This window comes from Oncorhynchus mykiss, chromosome 9 (genome assembly GCF_057628025.1).
Source record: "Oncorhynchus mykiss isolate SJ-2025 chromosome 9, ASM5762802v1, whole genome shotgun sequence".
NCBI classification, from domain to species: Eukaryota; Metazoa; Chordata; class Actinopteri; order Salmoniformes; family Salmonidae; genus Oncorhynchus; species Oncorhynchus mykiss.
In genome coordinates this window covers 56642157-56665425 of record NC_143030.1, presented here as the reverse complement: position 1 = coordinate 56665425, position 23269 = coordinate 56642157, and the positions used below count along the sequence as shown (strand labels likewise).

At 41.1% G+C, this 23269-nt stretch overlaps 1 protein-coding gene across 7 annotated transcripts in view; it reads left to right on the top strand.

Annotated features, from left to right (window-relative positions):
* The first annotated feature begins 1297 nt into the window (after positions 1-1297).
* Positions 1298-23269, top strand: part of casz1 (castor zinc finger 1) — a 260657-nt gene continuing 238685 nt past the window's right edge. For 5 of the 7 annotated variants that reach the window (XM_090184583.1, XM_090184573.1, XM_090184569.1 and 2 more), the window contains exons 1-2: positions 1357-1596; positions 3369-3425. The gene's annotated coding sequence lies outside the window, so the exon portion shown is untranslated. Of the gene's footprint in view, positions 1597-3368; positions 3426-23269 lie in introns of all 7 variants that reach the window. The other 2 variants (XM_090184582.1, XM_090184572.1) reach the window with 1 other exon arrangement.

The window sequence follows — 23269 nt, the reverse complement described above, 5'->3', positions numbered from 1 at the left end:
AAAATCTCAAGTATAATTTTATTTGTTTAACACTTTTTTGGTTACTTCATGATTCCACATGTGTTATTTCATATTTTTGATGTCTTCACTATTATTCTACAATGTAGAAATAGTAAAAATAAAGAAAAACCCTTGAATGAGTAGGTGTGTCCAAACTTTTGACTGGTACTGTAAGTCAAAACTGTAACTAGACCACTCGGGAACATTCAAAGTTGTCTTGGTAGATTTGGGTTTTAGGTTATTTTCCTGCTGAAATGTGATTTTGTCTCCCACTGTCTGTTGGACAGCAGACTGAACCAGGTTTTTCTCTAGGATTTTGCCTGTGCTTATAGCTGTATTTTGTTTATTTTTAGAAAAAAAAAATCCTTAGTCCTTGCATTCCCATAAAATTATGCAGCCACCACCATGCTTAAAAATATGAAGTGGTACTCAATGATGTGTTGTGTTGGTTGCAAACAGGATGCATGCTTTGGAATATTTTCACTCTGTCATTTAGGTTCGTTTTGCGGAGTAACTACAATGTCATTTTTTTTATATCACAATCATTAAGCTCTGTAACTGTTTTAAAATTAACATTGGCCTCATGGTGAATTCCCTGAGCAGTTTCCTTCCTCTCCGCCAACTGAGTTAGGAAGGATGCCTCTATCTTTGTAGTGACTGGGTGTATTGATACACTATTCAAAGTGTAATTAATAACTTCACCATGCGCAAAGGGATTTTCAGCTTCTACCTTTTTTTCCACACATTTACTAATCGGTGCCCTTCTTTGCGATGCATTGAAAATCCTCCAAGGTCTTTGTGGTTGAATCTGTTCTTGAAATCCACTACTCGATTGAGGGACCTTACAGATTATGTGTGATGTACAGTGATGAGGTAGTCATTCAAAAATCATGTTAACCATTTACATACAACTTATTATGCGATTTTTTAAAAGCACATTTTTACTCTTGAACTTATTTAGGCTTGCCATAACAAAGGGGCAGCTTCAATTTTTTTATAATAAAACTAAATAATTCTACAAACAAAATTCCACTTTAACATTATGGAATATTGTGTGTAGATCAGTGACACAACATCTCACATTTTAAATGCAGGCTGTAACACAACAAAATGTGGAAAAAGTGTGAATACTTCCTTAAGTCACATTATAAGTTAGGCCAATATTCTTCAATAATTAATATATATTATAAATGTATAAAAAGTCCAGAAATGGATGTAGCAACTAAGCATTCAAGTTTTAATGTGGCCCTTTTCTTGAAGAACAGTTTACTACACTAGAGCGACAACTTTGATTTCTAAAGCCTGTCAGGCTGAAATAGAGAATGACATCAGGATTCCGTTCCAGCTTTTCCAACCGACAATTGCTACCGAGAAATTCAATTAAGGACTCCTCTTCCCACTTCGAGCCGGTCTCCAGGGCAGATCTTCCGGGCAACTCGCCCCATGTAAGAAATTGGAAAATGCAACAATAAAACAAGAAAAACTGAAAAAAGGTGCCAACTTTGATCAAGCATGCTCTCTCACAGTCCACCCTAAACACACATACCCCTTAGTTGGAATTGGAAAGTCACCGAAAGACAGCGAAGTAGCCTACAGGTAAGAGTTTTCATTTTCACCTCACTATTTTTGCATTTCCAAAGATATCACTTAAAACGCTGAGCATTCATCAAAGTAGCCTACTATTTTCGGCGTCGCTGTCTTTGACGCCTGTAGACTACCTGCCATTCGGCATGAAAATACTCTCAAAATGATACCTTTAGCAGACGAATGGTTTAACGGTGAACAGCTTGCTTCTACAGTGTAGCCCCTACCTCAGCGCGCGAGCTGGCGGACAGGAGCAGTCGAGCGACTCATAGGTAGGCTGCTGTGCTTTTGACAGTGTCGAGCTGGGCTTTCCAAAACTTTAAAACAGACCGCTGTCAAATTCCAAACTTTCGGAAAGACTAAAAGATAACAATGTAGTCCACCATTCAATTGCCAAGTCAACTTTCTTGTGACTGTTTATTTACGCCATCTCTATCGCACTGCCAAAATATACAACAGAGATGGCTTCTTCATTCTTTTTCATTATAGGTCAACCAACAAGAAAATAACACAGCATCAGTGGCATAGCGCAGGTTCGAGGGGTCCTCGCACGGTCGAGCACCCCCCCCCCCCAAAAAAAAATATATTAATAAAACATTTTTTTGCCATGGGGCAGAGGGAAGAATGTGCAGTTTTATAGCTAATCTCATGCTATTTTAAACATTCTGCCATATATTTGAGAGAAAATGTTGCTGATTTAGAGCTAATTTCCTGCTATTTTTTTTCATGGCTTATGACGCGTTCATATGCTGTCTGGTGGGCGGACCTCCAGGGCTAATGTATTTATCAAACTAGTAGGCCTAGCAACAATGCATGGAAAAGCATTCCATATTCAATGGCAATGCAACAAAATGTCAAAGTTAAGCATGCATTTGATGAGGGTTGTCTTATCTTATCCACCCCATTGTATAATGATTAGCCTACAATGTTGCCATTATGTGTCTGCATTTTTTGTTTGACTTTGTAGGCAAAAAACCCAACAAAGCCTCACATCGTATTGCCAACTCACAGGCACACATATCCCACCCTTTTCCTTATTAAGTTGTTGAAGCGGCACATCACACACACACACACACACACACACACACACACACACACACACACACACACACAATCTACACTCTTCATAGCACATAAAATAAGACATCAGCCACATAGTGGTATTCAGTCCTGAAAGAGGAGATTCATTATACTTGTATGGCTAGAATAAACACGATTTCTCATCTTATAGTTAGTAGGTTTCTTTTACATTCAAAATATTAGCCATTTAGAAGACACTTTTATCCAAAGTGACTTAATGATACATGCATACATTTTTTGTATGGGTGGTCCTGGGAATTGAACCCACAATCTTGGCTTTACAAGCACCATGCTCTACCAACTCAGCCATACAGAATCACTTATGGTATGATTTTTGCTCAAATATCAATGAACTGATCAGTACAATAAGCCAAGGAATATGGTGGATAATACTGTATTTACCTTAAGTCTTTACCTCATTTTCAAAGCATTGTTTCAATGATATCTTTGCATATGCCAGTGTGTATGTTACGTGTAAATTATCCCCATACAGAGAGACTAGAGAAAAGATCACTGGTACTTTAAACCCAGGAGTTCTCATATTCTCGCCGGATCTTTCTCCTTTGCTAATTATTGTGTTGTTTTCAGGGCAAATATGTCATATCCATGGCGACCAGGCAGGTTAATTGTCTTTCGCGTGCAAGGCTCCCATAAGTAATTAATTACCCTTTTTTTTCCCTTCTCCCCTGTCTTTGGTTAAACAGATCATTCAAGGGAAGCCATCTCCCATATTAAAAATGGCAGTGGTATTAGCGCACAAGGTAAACATGAAACTTTTTTTCCTTCTCGTCAAGCATTGGGGATGTTGGTTTTATATTTTATTCTGTGTGTTTTATACACATGCCATATGTGTATGTGTACCGGTATGGTTTCATTGTGCATATCAAGCTTCACTATGGACCAGTACTGTAAATGCAATAGGTTTATTCCTTATTTATCTCCCATACTAACACAACAGATGAGTTTAGATGCTATTATGATGTAGGCCAATTTGTTATGAAGCTAGGGAAAACACTTCACTATCCTTGTTACCAACATATTTCAGTGAAGCAGTTTATTAAGCACATGTTGAGGAATATTATATAGTAACTTTTGTCTTAAATGATTACAATAGTAAGCTCTCGCCAGATAAAAAGGTAAGGTACGTCAGCTTCTTACAATGGCATAGTTTGAAACTCCAAAGGAAAGTTTATGCTGTTTAGTGGTTCGATGGTGCACCTGTAATTGTTGACAAAACTCTGTGATGTGGAGTGGTACGGGCTTAGTGTGCTTCACATGATCAACAGAAGTTGCAGTGCAGTAAAGTGTTGTTCAGGAGTTAGAGAGAAGAGTGGGTTGAAATTAGGCTAGATGCTGATCTTGGGTCAGTTTAGCATTTTCCTCACTAATGGGGAGAGGAAGCTGATCCTAGATCTTTACCTAGAAGAAACTTACCCCCGGAGCATCAGAGAGACCCCAGAGAGAGAGAGAGAGACACACACACACACACACACACACACACACACACACACACACACACACACACACACTTTTCTTCTTCCTCTACTTTCTCCAAATTTACCCCCTTTTTTCGTTGATTGTGTGAAAAAGTGAACGGAAAGACAGGTGAACAGAAGGAAGGACTAAAACAGTACAGTAACATACATACCGTTTTAAGTAATGTAACTTCAATTGTTGGTGTATGGGTGTAATACATCAGGCCTCTTGATTGGATCGCACCATGCCGACACAGGAAGTATTGACTTGTATGCAGTGGCCCTTGGTCGACAGGGTGGTTGAGTCTTCTTGCGTAGTCGGCTGTCTATTGTCATACCTCCAACCTATACATATTCTGTAGACCTATCAGTCAGAGAAACATTCAGGTGTCTAATTCAATCAATCAATCAATCAAATGTATTTATAAAGGCCTTTTTATCTCAGCAGAAGTGCTTATACAGAATCCAGCGTAAAACCGCAAAGAGCAAGCAATGCAGATGTAGAAGCTAAGTGGCTAGGAAAAACCTAGGAAGAAACCTAGAGAGGAACGAGCCTCTGAGGGGTGGCCAGTCCTCTTCTGGCTATGCCCGATGGATATTATAAGAGTACATGGCCATTAAGGCCAGATCGAAAGTTTCTTGATGACCGGCAGGGTCAAATAATAATCACAGTGGTTATAGAGGGTGCAACAGGTCAGCATCTCAGGAGTAAATGTCAGTTGGCTTTTCATAGCCTAGCATTCCGTGGTCGTGACAGCAGGTGCGGTAGAAGGAGAGAGAGGGTCAAAACATCAGGTCTGGAACAAGGTAGCACATCCGGTGAACAGGTCAGGGTTCCATAGCCGCAGGAAGAACAGCAGAAACTGGACCAGCAGCATGATCAGGTGGACTGGGGATGGGTACAGCCAGAAGTTGTCCGGCCAGGTAGTCCTGAGGCATTAACCTAAGACTCAGGTCCTCCAGGAGGGGAGAGAGAGAGAGGGCAGGAGAGAGATTGGAGAAATAGAGGGAGCAAACTTAAGTTCACACAGGAATTACACCAGATAAAACAAACTGACCCTAGCCCCCCCGGCACATAGACTATTGCAGCATAGATACTGGAGACTGAGACATGGGGGGTTGGGGGACACTGTTGCCCCGTCCAACAATAGCCCCGGACAGGGCCAACCAGGCAGGATATAAACCCACCCACTTTGCCAAAGCACAGCCCCCACACCACCAAATGGATATCAACACACCACCAACTTGCTACCCTGAGACAAGGCGGAGTATAGGCCACAAAAATCTCCCCTACCGCACAAGCCCGAGCAGGTGCCAAACCAGACAGCAAAATAACGTCAGTGACTCAACACACTCAAGTCGAGTATAGTGAAAAAGCCTGGCACGAAGTGATATACCCCTCCTAGGGATGGCATGGGAGAGCACTAGCAAGCCAGTGACTCAGCCCCCGTAATAGGGTCAGAGGCAGAGAATCCCAGTGGAGAGAGGGGAGCCGGCCAGACAGAGAATGCAAGGGTGATCCGTCACTCCAGTGCCTTGCAGTTCACCTTCACACCCCTGAGCCAGACTATACTCAGTCATAGGACCTACTGAAGAGATGAGTCTTCAGTAAAGACTTAAAGGTAGAGACTGAGTCTGCGTCTCTCACATGGATTGGCAGACCATTCCAGACCATTTCACGAAAATGGATTGGAGAAAGCCCTGCCTCCAGCTGTTTGCTTAGAAATTCTAGGAACAATAAGGAGGCCTGCATCTTGTAAACGTAGCGTACGTGTTGGTATGTAAGGCAGGACCAAATCGGAGAGATGGGTAGGAGCAAGTCCAAGTAATGCTTTGTAGGTTAGCAGTAAAACCTTGAAATCAGCTATAGTCTTAATAGGAAGCCTGTGTAGCAATGGAGTAAGAGGAGAGCATTGGAGTAATATGATCGGATTTTGAGGTTCTAGTCAAGATTCTAGCAGCCGTGTTTAGCACTAGCTGAAGTTTATTTACTGCTTTATCCGGGTAGCCAGAGAGTAGAGCATTGCAGTAGACTATTCTTGTTTTTGTCTTTTGCAGAAAAACATTTCAGATTTTTGCAATGTTACAAATACGGAGACAAGCTGCTCTTCGTATACTTTTGATATGTTTGTCAAAAGAGAGATCAGGGTCCAGAGTAACGCTGAGGTTCTTCACAGTTTTATTTGAGGCATCACATCAAACAGCAGATATCTTTGTGTCTTGGGACCTAGAACTAGCACCTCTGTTTTGTCTGAGTTTTAAATTTAAAAAATGTATTCTCAAGTAAGTATCTGTCAAGGTTTTGCAGAATGAACCCTGTGTGTGTCAAACCTGTGGTTCAAATGCTATTTTAAATCTTTCAATGTTAGCTTTAGCATTCCTGCAGTGCCAGATGGGCAGGGTTTGCACTTTTGCAACTACTCTATTGGTTCCATTGTGCCAGACAAGCTCAGTCAAGCTCAGCTCAAGTATTTAAGATGATTTCAAATAGTATTTGAATCCAGGTCTGGTGTGTGTTCTTTTCCAGTTTGACCTTGGCTCTGGACCTGCAGGTCTTTGATGTCAAAACAAATGTTAATAATCTCAGGCTGCAATTTGACAGGCCTCAAGAGCTAATACTATTGTTTTCTCACACTTGAACTCCCTCAATTGCCCCATGTAATGATTTTGTATCCAAATTCACACCACACAACAACGTCCATTCGGTCTCGACTTGTAAAATCTACTGCCCTCGACACATACAGTAGTACAAGTGCAAATAGTGCTTGTGTTTTTAATCATCATTATTGTTTTTATTTTAGTGCTGGGGAAATGTCCTTTTTGCATGCTTGATCAACCAGTAGAGAAATCCATTATAATAGAGGCTCAAGGTGAATTGCATCCCGAGCAATCTTTCCCTCTTCGAGTGAAGGAATTTTCCCGGGCAAAATAAACAAATCACACAGACAACAGTAATATAGGGTTGATTTTGAAGGCATGAAATAACTATCGATTAAATCCTTCAGTTCATAGATGGTAATGGCCTTTTTGGTAATTTGTTCTAGGCCCTTTCAATACAGAGGAGAGAGGGAGAGAGAGAAAGATGGAGGATGCAGGGGTGTGTGAGAGAGAGAGAGAGAGAGAGAGAGAGGGGTAGAAGGATGCAGGTTAGAAAAAAAGAGAGCGACGAGGAAGAGAGCTCACAAGACCGAGAAAGGGACATGCTGCCCCTTTCCGAGCTCATTATCATTCTTAATAAGTCTTAAGGAAAGAAGGAGCATTGAGTGTAAATGCACGGTAATCCTAACACTGGCCAAGGTTAGTGGGGACGTCAGCACATGCACACTGTTCCCAGCTGGCTGCTTTGGGACAGGGGAGGGGAAAAGGAGGAAGAGAGTTAAGCATAGACGCTCAAGGAGAAAGGTGTCATTAAGGTCCTTCTTTCGAGCCTGTGCCTTTGAGTAACACTTATCATAAGACCTGCCGGTATAATGCGTTATGATGCAGTTATAATGCATTGCATCATTTATAATTTATGCCCTTATGTCTTATAATCATCTCCTAATGACACATAGACATAACATATGATAAACTTTTTATAAGACGTGAGGTTCAAACAACTTATAAAGCATTCGTAAAATGTCACCTGCCTTTCCGACTGATATATAACCTGGAGCTGATTAACGCGGTGGCAGTCGATGATCTTACCTAGCAACCATGTAGTAAACAGTCCCGTATCAGATTTAAATCAATTGGTTTAGAAGATTTGTCTTGGCTGTTTTCCCTACCAATCAATTGCATTACTCGTTAATCATATAGATATTGAGGTCACTTCTGTTGGATATGTGTATGTACTTTGAATGTAACTTTATTCTGTAATAGGTGAATATCTATATTCTTATTCCTATACCAGATGTTACATATGATGTGGCATTTGAGATATGTTAAAGGTGAAATCTGGGATTCAAACAACAACAACAAAGCGGCCCCCCCACCATTATTTCGGGGTAAGCAGCAATGTAACCAATTTCAAATTCATAGTCAGCGCTATGGATGCAAGGACCATCCATGTGATCAAAATGATCGTTTTAACAATAAAAAAATAAAAAAAATAAAAAACAAGCTTAGCCTATATTTTGGGTTCTGATGGGGTAAGACAGTTGAACAAAACCCATGAAGCATTTATACGTTCTATTCTTCAAGGGTCAATGTCTATAGTCATTAATTTAAAAGTTTAAATGGATGTACCAATCCCAGATTGCCTCGTTAAAGAAAAAAAAAGAAGCAAACCATGTGACTTCTTATAGGGCTTTAAAGAAGTGGCAGCAACTACATGCTTATGCCAAGCTGTTGGGTGTGGTCCAAAAGGTGAGTGGTAAAATGTGTTGGCTAAATCGGTGCCAAATTAACTCATTAGACGGATTGCCAACCACTTGGAGTGTCCAATTGCTGCATTTGTTTAGTGTATAGACACAAGGTCAGCCTTGAATTCCGGATATTGTTTTATACACCCCTCCCTCCACCCAAATTCAAGGCAGTGCACGTGCACAACATACTGTGTAATCTGTGTTTCGTCATTCATCAGTTAAATGAATCAGACATCTGATGACATAACATGACAGGCTTATGTTAAACCATGTTATAACCATCCCAGTTCACGTAATTCTCTTTTAGCACCAACTTATAGCAACTACTTGAGTCGACTGAAGCTTTGGAAGTGCTGAGCTTAATAAATCTCCTTATTGTATGCAGTCACTGGACGAAAGCACCAGGTATATGAGCAAAACTGTCAATATCAAACTAGCTAAACTTTTGAATTATCATATCACATGAACTGCTTATTCTAGACCTTGAATTAGTTTAGAGCTAAATTGTAATGTAATGTTAGTGTTCATGTTTGGTTGAAGTGCTTTGTCTTTCTGTCACATATCTGTGAGGCAGTAGTGTTGAGAGTTTAGTTGGTCTGTTTGAGAATGAACAGGCAGGGAGGGTAACAATCAAACAAGCGAATGAAAAATGATCCGATGGGCTAAGAATGAGAGGTGCCCTTTTGTCTTGTTCCAGAGTAATGACATCTCTGCGTCTCTCTGTCACGTAAAGATGATTTACCCACACACAGATGTTCTCAGCCTAGTTGCTCGTGAACCTGCACCATTTTGTTCTATTTTTTGCCCTTTTAAAGGTTAGGAGTGAAATTCAAAGACTTCCCCCTACTGTAAGTTTAACTCCCCTCAATCAACATTGTGCCGTTGACGTGCTGTTATTGTCTTGACTGGGAATGTGGAGAGAGCACGGAGCAGGACTGGGATTGGGCAGGTATGGCTGCTGTGTGTGTGCACACGTGTTGAGGATGTTACATCAGTACTAAGATACCTGTAGGAGTATCTCAGTTTTGGTTGTTGGTTGGGGCTCGGTTGACAACCGGCTCCCTTGCCCCGCCCACCCCCCAACCCCAAGGGAGCCTGGGAGGCAAAGAGACATCACCATGGTGATTAGAAACACAGCACCCCCACACAGTGGCAGTGGTCCATTGTGACTGGCGTGCGTTGAGGTGAGAGGGAACAAAATGTCACATCAACAGGTTTTTTCATGTGTTTTTGTTTTTGCCATAATACTCAGTGGGATTGTTCGGGCTCGGATTCATCTGCTCAACTACACACCGTAGAGACTGCCGGAGCGAGGGGAACTAGTGTAAAAAAAAAAATTAAATAAAGAGAGGAAAATGGAAAATCAGCGAAATCAACATTACAACCACTGGACAAACATGCATGTTTGTCGATTGAACAAAGTATCATTTTAAGCCAAGGTAAAATAATGAAACCAGATTGATGCGATAATGGTTAAATTCCTGAATCGTAGTGTAGAATCGAACCCATGCGCGTAACATTGACAACTCTTCAAGGTGTCAAAAGCATTCCACAGGGATGCTGGCCCATGTTGACTCCAATGCTTCCCAATGTTGTGTCAAGTTGGCTGGATGTCCTTTGGGTGGTGGACCATCCCTGATACACACGGGAAACGGTTGAGAGTGAAAAACCCAGCAGCGTTGCAGTTCTTGACACACTCAAACCGGTGCACTTGTCACCTATTAGCAGGGCTCCCAAGTGGCGCAGCGGTCAAGGCACTGCATCTCAGTGCAACAGGCATAACTACCGTCCCTGGTTCGAATCCAGGCGGTGTCACATCCGGCGGTGATCAGGAGTCCCATAGGGCGGCGCACAATTGACCCAGCATAGTCACTTGAAACCTGTTGAACTCTACATCCATCAAATGAGTAGATAAAGCATGTGTGGTTGGAGGGGTGTATGCTGGGTGAAGAACATTCAGAAATCTCTTCCATTGCCTGTGAGCATCAGAGGTGAACCAATTGTATAGACAGCTCGAGCATTCCTCTGACTATGTTCCTCCATTGAGTCAAAAAAACTTCTTATTCCAGGAGGACCATGAGCTGTTGCTATCGATAAGGTCAAATGGAAGACTTCTGTCAGAGGTTGCTTGTTGTGAGCGCCGAGGGAACTTTATGCACTTGGCCAGATGATTCTGCATCTTTCTTGCATTCTTCACATATGATTCAGATAGTGCCCGTGGCATTTTCCTGTGAAGATTAAAAAACAATTAGTTAAAAAATACAATTCCATGTACAGATAAATAGTTAAGCAGTTATATTAAACATATCCTTTGTAAGATACATGTTCTAAAATGAAACATGTATGGAAACAGGTGAATTAACACTCCTCAGTTAGCAGGCTCAAGCAAGCTAAAACCCACATGGAGGCAAAAACTAACTAGCAGAAATTGTAACTAGTTAGAATTGATTTTAACACACTTTGATGTAGGGTACTATTTACTAGTTAACAAAAAAATAATGTATGTCATATAAAATATATTCACCACACCCAGTATTGTAATCAAACTTACCAGAAAGCATGTAGTCCTTGGCTCAGACAGTGTAGTAGTGTGTACTCAATAGCATATCATTAGTGTGTAAGATCTTGAGAATCAGCTGTACATGTGATGAGAGAGTGCACTGCACATGTGATGAAAGAATCCACTGTTCATGCAGAGGGTTGCAATTCCATTGAATTGGGGAAAGTTTAACCAAAATATGCCATAAGAACTAGAATTGCCTAATGTGTATCCCAGAAAAAAGGTTCACCGTTATAAGCAAACTTTTTTTGATGAATTTAAGCAAAATTCCAGGACTTAACTTCCCATGGAAAGTTTACGGACAGTTTCCGACCCTTTGCAACCCTAATTTAAGCTAGAGATATCAGTTTTTTTTGCATTAGATTTGTCTCTGTCCACTGCATCTGGCAAACTTCTGCATCTGCGGTGAAAGGTGGCAGAGCTGGTGTTTGTCGCACCATGAGACATCCCTAAAATCTGTCTTCTCACGAAAACGTCTGTTGCGTCCGAACGGTTTGACCTCTAAAATGACCACTCTATGACCACCCCACGACACCCAAGTGTCAGGAGACTCATCTGAAGTTGGTGTCGAAGGAAAGAAATTCCACAAATGAACTTTTAACAAGGCACACCTTAATTGAAACGCATTCCAGGTGACTACCTCATAAAGCTGGTTGAGAGAATGCCAAGAGTGTGCAAAGGTGTCATCAAGGCAAAGGATGGCTACTTTGAAGAATCTCAAATATAAAATATATTTCGATTTGTTTATACTTTTTTGGTTACTATATTATTCCAAATGTGCTATTTCAAAGTGTTGATGTCTTCACTATTTTTCTACAATGTATAAAATAGTAAAAATCAAGAAAAACCCTTGAATGAGTTGGTGTGTCCACATTTTTGACTGGTACTGTATATACCTGTATACCCAAAGGGGTCCTAAAATTACAAATCAAATAGCTTAATGATCCAGAGTATGGCCATCTTAAAACAATAACATTTGTCAGTTTTGAACCACCCCCACCCCACACTTAGGTTTACAGGGGTTAATCTTTTGTCTTGCCCATTCACCATCTCAATGGCGCTCATACACAATCCATGTCTCAATTGTTTCAAGGCTTAAAATCCTTATTTAACCTGTCTTCTCCTTCATCTACACTGATTGAAGTGAATTTAACAAGTTTAAACATCAATAAGGGATCATAGCTTTCACCTGGATTCACCTGGTCAGCCTATGTCATGGAAAGAACAGGTGTTCCTAATGTTTTGTACACTCAGTGTATATAGACAGGGTGACCTAATTCTAGTTGATGGCCCCTGTTCACAGAGAGTCTGAGTAGGAGTGCTGATTTAGGATCAGTTTATCCTTTAAATCACAATGAATAAGTCAAGAAGGACCTGATCTTAGATCAGCACTCCTACTCTGAGACGCTTCATAAATGCGTGCTTTGCACTCCTACTCTCAGACACTATGAATACAGGCCCAGATTATAGTTCCTCCACTAGGGGCAGCAGGCCCAAATACAAGCACCCCGAGCACATCTAATAGATACAGAGACCCCCACTCTAGCTGGAGCTCACTTGTCAATGTCCTGGTGAGGAGACATTAGTCTCCTCAATAAGACATTGAATATGAAACAAAATTAAAAATGTGTCTGAACTAAAATTGGTATGCAATGAAAAAAGGGGCTATGACACATTCAAATTCACTAGTTTACACAGGTACAGGGCAAACAAAAAGTATAGCCCCAGTCATTACAACTGAGACTTTTCAATATTGATTTAGATGTTAATATTGATAATCGTTGGTAATATTTAATAACTCTATACTGCTACATTTCAAATAGTTTTTGCCTGACTACTCACAGCAGCATGCCCTGCTATGTACTACTACTGTGGCAATTCATTAGTGTATGTTAATATCCTTCAAACTCTCACTTGATGCTGACCTTTGGCCTTTGGGAAGGTAGTAGGGCAGTAGGTCTGTGGCCATAGAGCCAGGGTGGTGAGGGAGACTAGTTGAAGAAAGGCAGCAGGTTTTGCCGTAACCCCAGTGAAGATGGGGGCCGTTTCCTGTGACAGGCGCATTGATGCCCTTGGCCCCTAGGGTTAGAAGGCGAGGTCACCTCTCTGCCAGAGGGCACTAGGGGGTGGCATCAGACACACAGCTCCACGTCTGGCACGCTGGCACCATGTGGCATTGCGTGGCACCGCTCCTGGCCTCTGGACCTATAGTTGGTAGCAGACCTGTTGTTCCTATATGAATAACCTAGTGTCATCTATTTTTTCTCTCGGGGTCTACACAAGTGTTACTTTGTGTTTGCCAGTCATAATGGTATTACCATTATTTGAGGAAATAAATGTTTCTATCTGAAAATAGTTACATTTGAATCTTTCAGTTAGTCGTTACCATGTTTGTTAGTGATTAACGTGCACAGTAAAATTGCAAGAGTTGATTTAACTTCCATGGAGTCAAATTCAACTCTATTTTGTGGTTTATATTGTCCCACCCCCATTTTGAAGAAAAATGACTCTGGTCAAGGTGTATATTTTTTTTGTTGAGTTAAAAACTAAATAGAGTAAATATCCAACTCTCAGGGAGTTCACTAATTTGAACTCCAATTGCCATTTCATTAACTCCCATGCCATTTTACACTTATCTTTGTTGTTTTGAATTAAGAATCAACTCCATCAGAGTACACTCTAGTTTAGTAGTTTACTACCTTTTAACACTAGTGAGTTAGGCCCTGAGCCAATTGAATGTTAGGGTTAACACCAGTAATCATGATGTCTAATACCTTATGATATCCAGCCTGATGGACATCCAACAATTGGAACTTTACATCTGCCAGAATATGCTGTCAAAGTGATTGCTAAACTGGAAGGTACAGTATACTCGAGACGGATGACCTAGCCCCATCACTCAGCTATTTTGAGAAACAGGAGCGGGGAGGCGGTTTGTAATTGTTTTAACCACTGATTGCCCTTTTAAGAATGGGAAGTATGCAAATAGCACACAGAACGGATCTACCACTTCTCTGGCTTGCTTTCAATGAGAATGACAGATATATACTCTAACTTACATATCAACATACTGCGATCATACTACATATTGCGGAAATGAACACTGTCAAATCAACTCTGATTTTCTTTTTAAATTAGTTAATAAAAACATTTACACAGTGAATTGAACACATGTATGGGGCTACTGACTCTGGTTACTCTTAATGGAGTTAAAAGTACTCCGTCCCAATGACCTCCAATTATCAACACGAGCTCCAGGGAATATTCACTCTGTTGAGGGGCTAAGATAACTCCTGTAGAGTCAATTTAACCAAGAAATGTTAAAACTATGATTCCAACTTGCCTTGATTTACTGTGTGTGACTCCTGTACTTAAACCGCTTCTTCATGTATAAAAATACACAATTCTGTCTAGGGAGAGCCTCTCCGAACCCCCACCCTTACCAAATAGATGCAGAGATGCAGGTCCTGGGAGAGTTTTCTATTTGGAGGCCTGATTTGACTTGGACCTCAACCACAACTGAGCCTGTCTCAATCAGCCCCGTGTTGTAATCCCACTTCCTCTCGGTTCAGCAAGTAAATAAAAAATGTTGCGTTTATTAGAATACAGCTTGCCAGAAGGGACTCTTCTCTCTCCCTCCTTTCCTATAGCTGCTCCAGTAATTAGCAAATTGATTAGGAGAACTTCAACACACCTCCTTGGCTTCTTATCTTGCCGTTCTAGGACAATATTGTTGTGCCGTGGGACGGCGTAAATATTTTAAGGGAAACCCTCGGCGAATCTCATTAAATGGCTATGGGGCAGAGCAGCTGTCTCCTGCTGAAGGTCCCAGCCAATTTTCTAAACTGTGATTAAAGAAAAGTTTTGGATTATTTAAACATGCCATGTCCTGTGGGTTTTGCTCGGTGCCACTGAAGTCCTTACTGACTTTTCAGAGACTTTTCTCTCTCCCTCCTCGGTAGTCTGTATCTCTCCTCCTCTCACCTTGGATACATTAGTCTGAAATCACCAGGGTGATGAAGCTTTGAAAGCGGTGGTCATTCTGTAATGGCGTGTACGAAATGTGACAAAGACCTCTTTTTTTTATGTACAAATGCTAATTCTTTTTTTTTACCCCCATCCCAAAGCTGCAGAGGGGAAAGACTTGGTAGCAATTTGGCAGATAATCAAATTGCATTTTAAATGGAGCCGTTTAAAGATGACTGGAGTCTGCTCTCAGGAAGACACAGTGGCACAAATTAAGATGGAATAAGCTGCTGTGTGCTGAAAGGAACAATACAACAAAATCCTCATCACAATAGTTGGATGCATTTATGTAAATGGCCAACTTACAATATTGGATTTGTGTTTTTTAATTAGTTAAAAGGAACCCAGGTATACAATCAAGCTTGTTTTTGTAAATGCAGACAAGAATACTGTTTTTCTTTTAATTATGATTTTGCCCTGGTGAAGTGTCACTTTTTCCTCCGTGTCCTCACAATGTAACTAATTGAAGGAAAATGCTAACCAACAAGACATGATTGGTTAACGGATGTGGCACCTTGGAAACATTCTGCTCTTCATTTCAGATTTCGGCCTGGCAGAAACGGCAAACTGCGCTCGAGTATGTTTGTCTACAAAACTGTGCTTAGGAGCTGTCCCCCCACATTTGGTATACATCATTAAGTTCTTCATAGCCAATCAAATTGTCCATTCACACGGCATTCCAGAACATATTAGTGACATCTCGTTAGCAGAAAACAGATAACTGACACACAAAAAATTGGGAAACAGGCCTGAATTGTTTATCCCTCAGAATAACTAGAAAGGGTGATTCTCACGAATTGATGAAATGGGATTTAAGTTCCCTCAAAGCCCGTCTTCCTCTGTTGCCCTCTTTGTCCCTCTATGTCCCTCTGAAAAGAAAACACTCACCAAATGAGCTGTTTACTGTTCAACACCCCTCTTGCTCTGGCTATATTTCCTGTTCACTTTAGCATTTATTCTGGGAACCAATACAGCCATCAAAACGGTTTAATATCTATAAAAAAGCCATAACGGGCATCACAACAAGTGGTGCTTGACTTGTAAGTTTAAAGGCTTCTTAATTGGCTGTCATTTTCCGACTCTTCAGCAGCCGCTGCTGTAGAACTGTCTGTTTTAAGGCCTGTAAAATGCATAGGATAACAATGTGCGACAGAAACTCGGTACAGTACATAGCGAATAATGTGCTGTATTTCCTCGGGTGTGTTTCAATCTTAGCCCTGTTTCCATTTGAATTTCCTAATTGACTGGTAGCTATAGTGATAAGTTTGACCTGAACTCAGTGATGCACATGAGAGGAAACCATGTCAACCCCGTGACCTCATACATTGATACCCGGATCCAGGAGAATTCCCCTGAGATCCTTTACTATGATACAACTAGACAGTGTCTATGTTTTTACTTTGAATTTGTGGTCAGAATTACCTAAATAGGCTCCAAAGTGCATAATGAGACATTGGTTCCCCAGAGAAAAGAGTAAACTTTCGGAAAACTAGCTGTCAGTACTAAGTAACAGTGTGCAATCAGCATTAGGGCTCTAACCACCCAGTTTTTAATACAGTATATACATATGAGGTGAGTAATACAAGATATGTAAACATTATTAAAGTGACATTAAAGTAACTAGTGTTCCATTTAGTAAAGTGGCCAATGATTTCAAGTCTTTGCAGCAGCCTCTGTGTTAGTGATGGCTGTTTAACAGTCTGATGGCTTGAGATAGAAGCTGTTTTTCAGTCTCTCGGTCCTAGCTTTGATTCACCTGTACTGACCTTGCCTTCTGGATGATAGCGGGGTGAACAGGCAGTGGCTCGGGTGGTTGTTGTCCTTGATGATCTTTTTGGCCTTCCTGTGACATCTGGTGCTGTAGGTGTCCTGGAGGGCAGGTTCTCCACCCTCTGGAGAACCCTGCGATTGTGGGCAGTGTAGTTGCCGTACCAGGCGGAGATACAGCCCGACAGGATGCTCTCAATTGTGCATCTGTAGAAGTTGGTGAGGGTTTTAGGTGACAAGCCTTCTTCACCACACTGTCTGTCTGGGTGGACCATTTCAGTTTGTCAGTGATGTGTACGCCGAGGAACTTCAACCTTTACACCTTCTCCACTGTGGATAGGGGGGTGCTCTCTCTGCTGTTTCCTGAAGTCCACAATCATCTCCTTTGTTTTTTTGACATTGAGTGAGAGGCTATTTTCCTGGCACCACACTCTCAGAGCCCTCATATACTCCTCGCCGTTATTGGTAATCAATCTGCAAACTTGATGGTTGAGTTGGAGGCGTGTTTGGCCATGCATTCATGGGTGAACAGGGAGTACAGAAGGGGACTGAGCACGTACCCTTGTGGGGCCCCAGTGCTGAGAATCAGCCAAATGGAGATGTTGTTTCCTGCCTTCACCACCTGGGGCGGCCCTTCAGGAAGTCCAGGAACCAATTGCACAGGGCGGGGTTCAGACCCAAGGCCTCGAGCTTAATGATGAGCTTGGAGGGTGCTATGATGTTAAATGCTGAGCTATAGTCAATGAACAGCATTCTTACATAGGTATTCCTCTTGTCCAGATGGGATAGGGCAGTGTGCAGTGTGATGGCGATTGCATTGTCTATGGACCTATTGGGGCGGTAAGCAAATTGGAGTGAGTCTAGGGTGACAGGTAAGGTGGAGGTGATGTGATCCTTGACTAGTCTCTCAAAGCACTTCATGATGACAGAAGTGAATGCTATGGGGCGATAGTCATTTAGTTCAGTTACCCTTGCATATTATTCATATTAGTCCATATTATATGGCAAGAACAGCTCAAATAAGCAAAGAGAAACGACAGTCCATCATTACTTTAAGACATTAAGGTCAGTCAATACGGACAATTTCAAGAGCTTTGAAAGTTTCTTCAAGTGCAGTTGCAAAAACCATCAAGCGCTATGGTGAAACTGGATTCTCATGAGGACTGCCACAGGAAAGGAAGACCCAGAGTTACCTCTGCTGCGGAGTATAAGTTCATTAGAATAACTGCAGCCCAAATAAATGCTTCACAGAGTTCAAGTAACAGACACATCTCAACATCAACTGTTCAGAGGAGACTGCGTGAATCTGGCTTTCATGGTCGAGTTGCTGCAAAGAAACCACTACTTAAGGCCACCAATAAGAAGAAGAGACTTGATTGGGCCAAGAAACACGAGCAATGAACATTAGACCGGTGGACATCTGTCCTTTGGTGTGATTAGTCCAGATTTTATATTTTTGGTTCCGACTACCGTGTCTTTGTGAGACGCAGAGTAGGTGAACGGATGATCTCTGCATGGGGAGGTGTGATGGTGTGGGCGTGCTTTGCTGGTGACACTGTCGGTGATTTATTTAGAAATCAAGTAACACTTAACCAGCATGACTACAACAGCATTCTGCAGTGATACTCTGCCAAGTGTGTGCAAAGCTGTCATCAAGGCAAAGGGTGGCTCCTTTGAAGAATCTAAAGTATATTTTGATTTGTTTAACACTTTTTTGGTTACTACATGATTCCATATGTGTTATTTCATAGTTTTGATGTCTTCACTATTATCATTCAATGTAGAAAATAGTAGAAATAAAGAATAACCCTTGAATTAGTAGGTGTGTCCAAACTTTTGACTAGTACTGTGTAAATATATATATATATATATATATATATATATAATATATGTTTGTGTGTGTGCATTTATAGTTTGGTACTGGTTTCCTACGTTATCATAAGCTGTGAAGTTGTGTTATAGGCCTACTGTTTATGTTTTGAATGACTCAGCAAGAACCAAAAATGATGCAGGAAGCAACCGGCCAGACCTGCTAGTCATGGGTAAAAAAACGAGTATTCTATTTACCTCCCTGAATGTTTTTCTTTTACTTGTACGTATTGTTAAATCCACTTCAATCTTTGTAGATAAATGGGAGACAGGTTAAAGAAGGGTTTTTAAGCCTTGAGATAATTGAGACATGGATTGTGTATGTATGCCATTCAGAGGGTGAATGGGCAAGACCTAAAGATTGAAGTGCCTTTGAACGGGGTAAGGTAGTAGGTGCAAAGTGCACCGGTTTATGTCAAGAACTGCAATGCTGCTGGGTTTTTCATGCTCAACAGTTTCCTGTGTGTATTAAGAATGGTGCACCACCCAAAGGACATCCAGCCAACTTCACACAACAGTGGGACGCATTGGAGTCATCCCTGTGGAACGGTTTTTGACACCTTGTAGTGTCCATGCCTCGCCGAATTAAGGCTTTTCTGAGGGCAAAAGGGGTGGTTGCAACTCAACCTTAGGAAGTGTTTGGTGTGCACAGTGTTTTAAACTGAAAGAACACCCGATTGGTGTTTTTAAATCACTGATGAAGGATTTTGAGGCTGATTCCCTGACCTTTTTAATTTGCTGTTTTATACTCTTGTGAATTCAATGGTTTTTACTAGATTACTTGTAGTTTTTCATGTTGTCTGTCTGTCTGTAATTTTTTTGTAATGACTTGGTGCTGCCTATCTTGTCCAGGGCGCTCTAGAAAAAGAGATTTTAATCTCAACGAGCCCTTCCTGGTTAAATAAAGGTTAAATAAAAATAATAAATAAAAAAGTGTATATCACTGACATTTAGTGCCTTTAAATGAGAGATTACCATATCTGGACTGTGATACATATGATTTGCATTTGACACAGCTCTTTCCTTATGGCATTGATTTGAAAATATTGTTCCAAGGATAATGGTACAGGGGGAAATGGATTGATCAAGTGGATGATCATAAAACTGAGATCAATATTGGGGTGTGAATTTATTTTTGAACCTTTTTGAACCTGAATGTAGTATCATTTATGATGTATATGGATACACTTCCTATTAGAGACAAAGCATGGACTATACTGCACCTTCACAGAGATAAATAAAGATGAATGAATGCATATATTAGCAATCAGGGCATTTCCGGATGATGTTACCTACCAGTGTATTTCACTTGCCATACCTGCTGCTAAGTGACTTTTCTATAACATAATGCAGGTAATCCTAAGCATTTATCAATGTTAATGTATTGACTATGAAGGTATTACTGTCTGTAGTCTAAGTTATTATTCTGATACGAGGTGATACCAGATAGAATATGCTTACATCTACACGCTACAGTATTACCAAGGGCAGCTAAGGGCTGAAAATCTTGTGCTGGAAATCTTCCTCTAATTACTGTGAAGATCTTCAAATCCCAGTCCCACTGCTGCAAATTAAGTTATTACAAGTATTTTTTTTATTTATGGAAAAAATTGTAGCTTCTTAGACGAATAGGCTCTTGTTTTACAGGGAGGAAGGCACTCTTTTTAAAATAGAAAAATCCTGACTTGGTGAAAGTTTTATTTAATAGGGACTTAAAGCTTTGGGATTTGACCTTTATTTAACTAGGCAAGTCAGTTAAGAACAAAATCATATTTTCAATGACGGCCTAGGAACAGTGGGTTGTTCAGGGGCAGAACGACAGATTTTTACCTTGTCAGCTTGGGGATTTGATTCTTGCAACCTTTCGGTTACTAGCAAAAATATAAATGGGTTTTAAATATTTTGCTTCAGAATCAGGCAAAGACCCAGTCCTGGCTCTTATGAATTTGTATTTGTTTCAGCAATAATGAGTTGGGAAGACACTGTCATTGTTTGAAGTTATGAGACAAAGACTAAGGTTTTCTAAGTTGTTCTAAATTGTCTGAAACTGAAGAATGAAAAATCACAGTTTCTAAGAATTAGTTTTATTAATAGTTCATTCTTTGATAGATGGTGAACATGCATGCAGTATTAAACTTGGCTCAGCATCCCATTGATGTTTAGGGGCAGTGTGTGTGTTTGTGTGTCTCTACACGTGCATAAGTGCGCATGTATGTGTGTAACACAAAGCTCTGTCAACAACGACCACACCCTCTGATCCACCTCCAGGATATTTGTTTTCCTCGTGCATTAGAGGCCCCAATACCGGGCGCCATATGACCCTGCTGGCACAGTCCCTCACTTGCCATCTCCAATCCTCTTACAGGAACAAAATAGAAGGAATTGCCTCTTGATCCCACAAATGCCATCAGTTTTGTCAGTACCAATATATACTGTGCAGCGTTTATTTTACTGTCTTAATAGACACTCTCACACACAGTTATTCCAAGGAAAAGTGTCCTTCATGTTGGGCCCCTGGCACACTGACAATAAAATATGGGCAATTTTCAGGTGGGGATGGCACTGTAGGAACGACGGTCAGGTAACCGCTGACGAGCTGTGGTCCTCTATAATGAACTCCCTACATTGGAGATGGTCACCGGGAGTGTGGTTCTTCTGTGTAGGCAGAAGGTGCAATAGTGGGTATTAGATGAGGATTACGTAACTGTGGCCACAGTGCAAGAAGTTTCAGGCGCTCTGCCCAAAACATGTCATGGACTACTGCCATGTACAACAGGGTCGAGGTGGCCTCACAACATGGCAAGTGCTTGGTTAAATGATTGGTTCCAGGAGATTCTCCAATGAATTAATTGTTTCCACTCCATGGTTAAGTATGTGCTACTCTTCCCAATCGAGTGCCGGTACTTGGTTATTACACTTTAATAGCTTGCTTGCCAAACTAACGATATATAACTGCATGTGCAGGCTCAGATCAGAGAAGATGAATTGGCTATTAATTAGAGTTACGCTGAGAGGGCACAGGGGAGAGACTACTCATAGCCCTGCAATCAGTGTCAACGGGGGCCCTATTCTGACTGGGCGAGCCAGGGCAGGGCCAGGTCAGAAAGGCTCAACGTCAAATCCCTGGGAACAAGGGGTGGCCCAGCACCAAACATGGCCAATCCGTTGTTGAGTCAAATCCAGGACATGTCGGTTTAACGTCGACCGGCCACAAGTTCATCAGATAATCTGAGTCAGCACTGCCGGAGAGGCATGAGGCCGGGTGGGAAATGATGCTTGACTTGTCCGAGCCTCCTCAACAAAAGCCTCACGTCCGAAGGACTTTGAATTACAAAGTTATGGTGGAAATATTTGACGGCGGATATGATTTGTGGGGAATATTATTGTTTGGCTCACTTTTCAAGCGCTGTCTCGGAATTAGCCCTTTTATCACAATTAATTAAGATAGCCTATAGGAGATGTTCCATCTTGAGCTCATCCACGCGGGATAAATAAGTCAAGGCAGCAAGATATATGTCCCTTTATTGGCTGACATGATCTCGGCAGCATCTGTACCGGGGGAAGGCTGTCTCTGTGGCGCGACTTTGTAGAGGAGTCTCCGTCATCACTCACTCTGAATGCTTCTTTTATGACTCGTTTTGTTAAAAACCTATTTTTTTAATGCAAGGTATAAGGAGTTATGGCCTGTCTATGCAAATGAGGCAATTTTGACAGTTTGTTATTCATGTCATCGCCTTTTTAAACACTTAAAGGTATAAATTCTGTGGTGACAGGCTGCTCCGAAATTGCCACTAAATATTATTAAATATTTTAACAAGTTCCTTGTAAATATGCCTTAAATGTTTGAACGATGGGCAGAAAGAAAAATGGCCTTGCATCAACTTATTAGAGGCAATAAAAATGGTGGTGATTTACCATGGATGCAGAGCAACTTAGGGCATCTTTTTTTTGTTTATCCTGTTTGCTTCCTTTGTCCTGATGTGCACATTAAACAGCCCGGCGTTGTATTAAAAGCTCACGCTTTCACAAGTCGTGAAACACTGGCGTCGGACATTCTTGAACTGGCGGTCCCTCAATGGCTTCAGGGCAATACATCACAGCAGCAGTTTTAAAGTTTTAAAGCATCCCTTTCTCCTTTACTGGTAAATCCTTTACTGTTAAATTTTGTGTTAAATTTTGTGTTAAATTTTGTGTTGTCTGTGGTTATAAGAGTTAAAGGGCTGCTTCATGTGTTTATTTAAGTATCTCAGGAAATACCATCAACTTTATCTAACTATGTGTGTATTTGCTGTGATATATGCCCATTGTAACAACAATTTAAGTGTTCCTACGGAACTTTCACTGCATTCATATATCTGTCCACAGCCAAACAACCTGAATTTCAATGTAAAGTCATGGCTGCAACACGCTTGATGTTTACTGGGGGGGGGAAAGGGTTTTGCATTGAACAGCACTATCAGGCAGTTTGCAACATTCCTTTTACTAATCTTTTCCAAGTTGATCTCATTGGTTATATTATAACTTAGCCTATGTAACTTAGCCTATGTGCTGTGCTTTTTTGA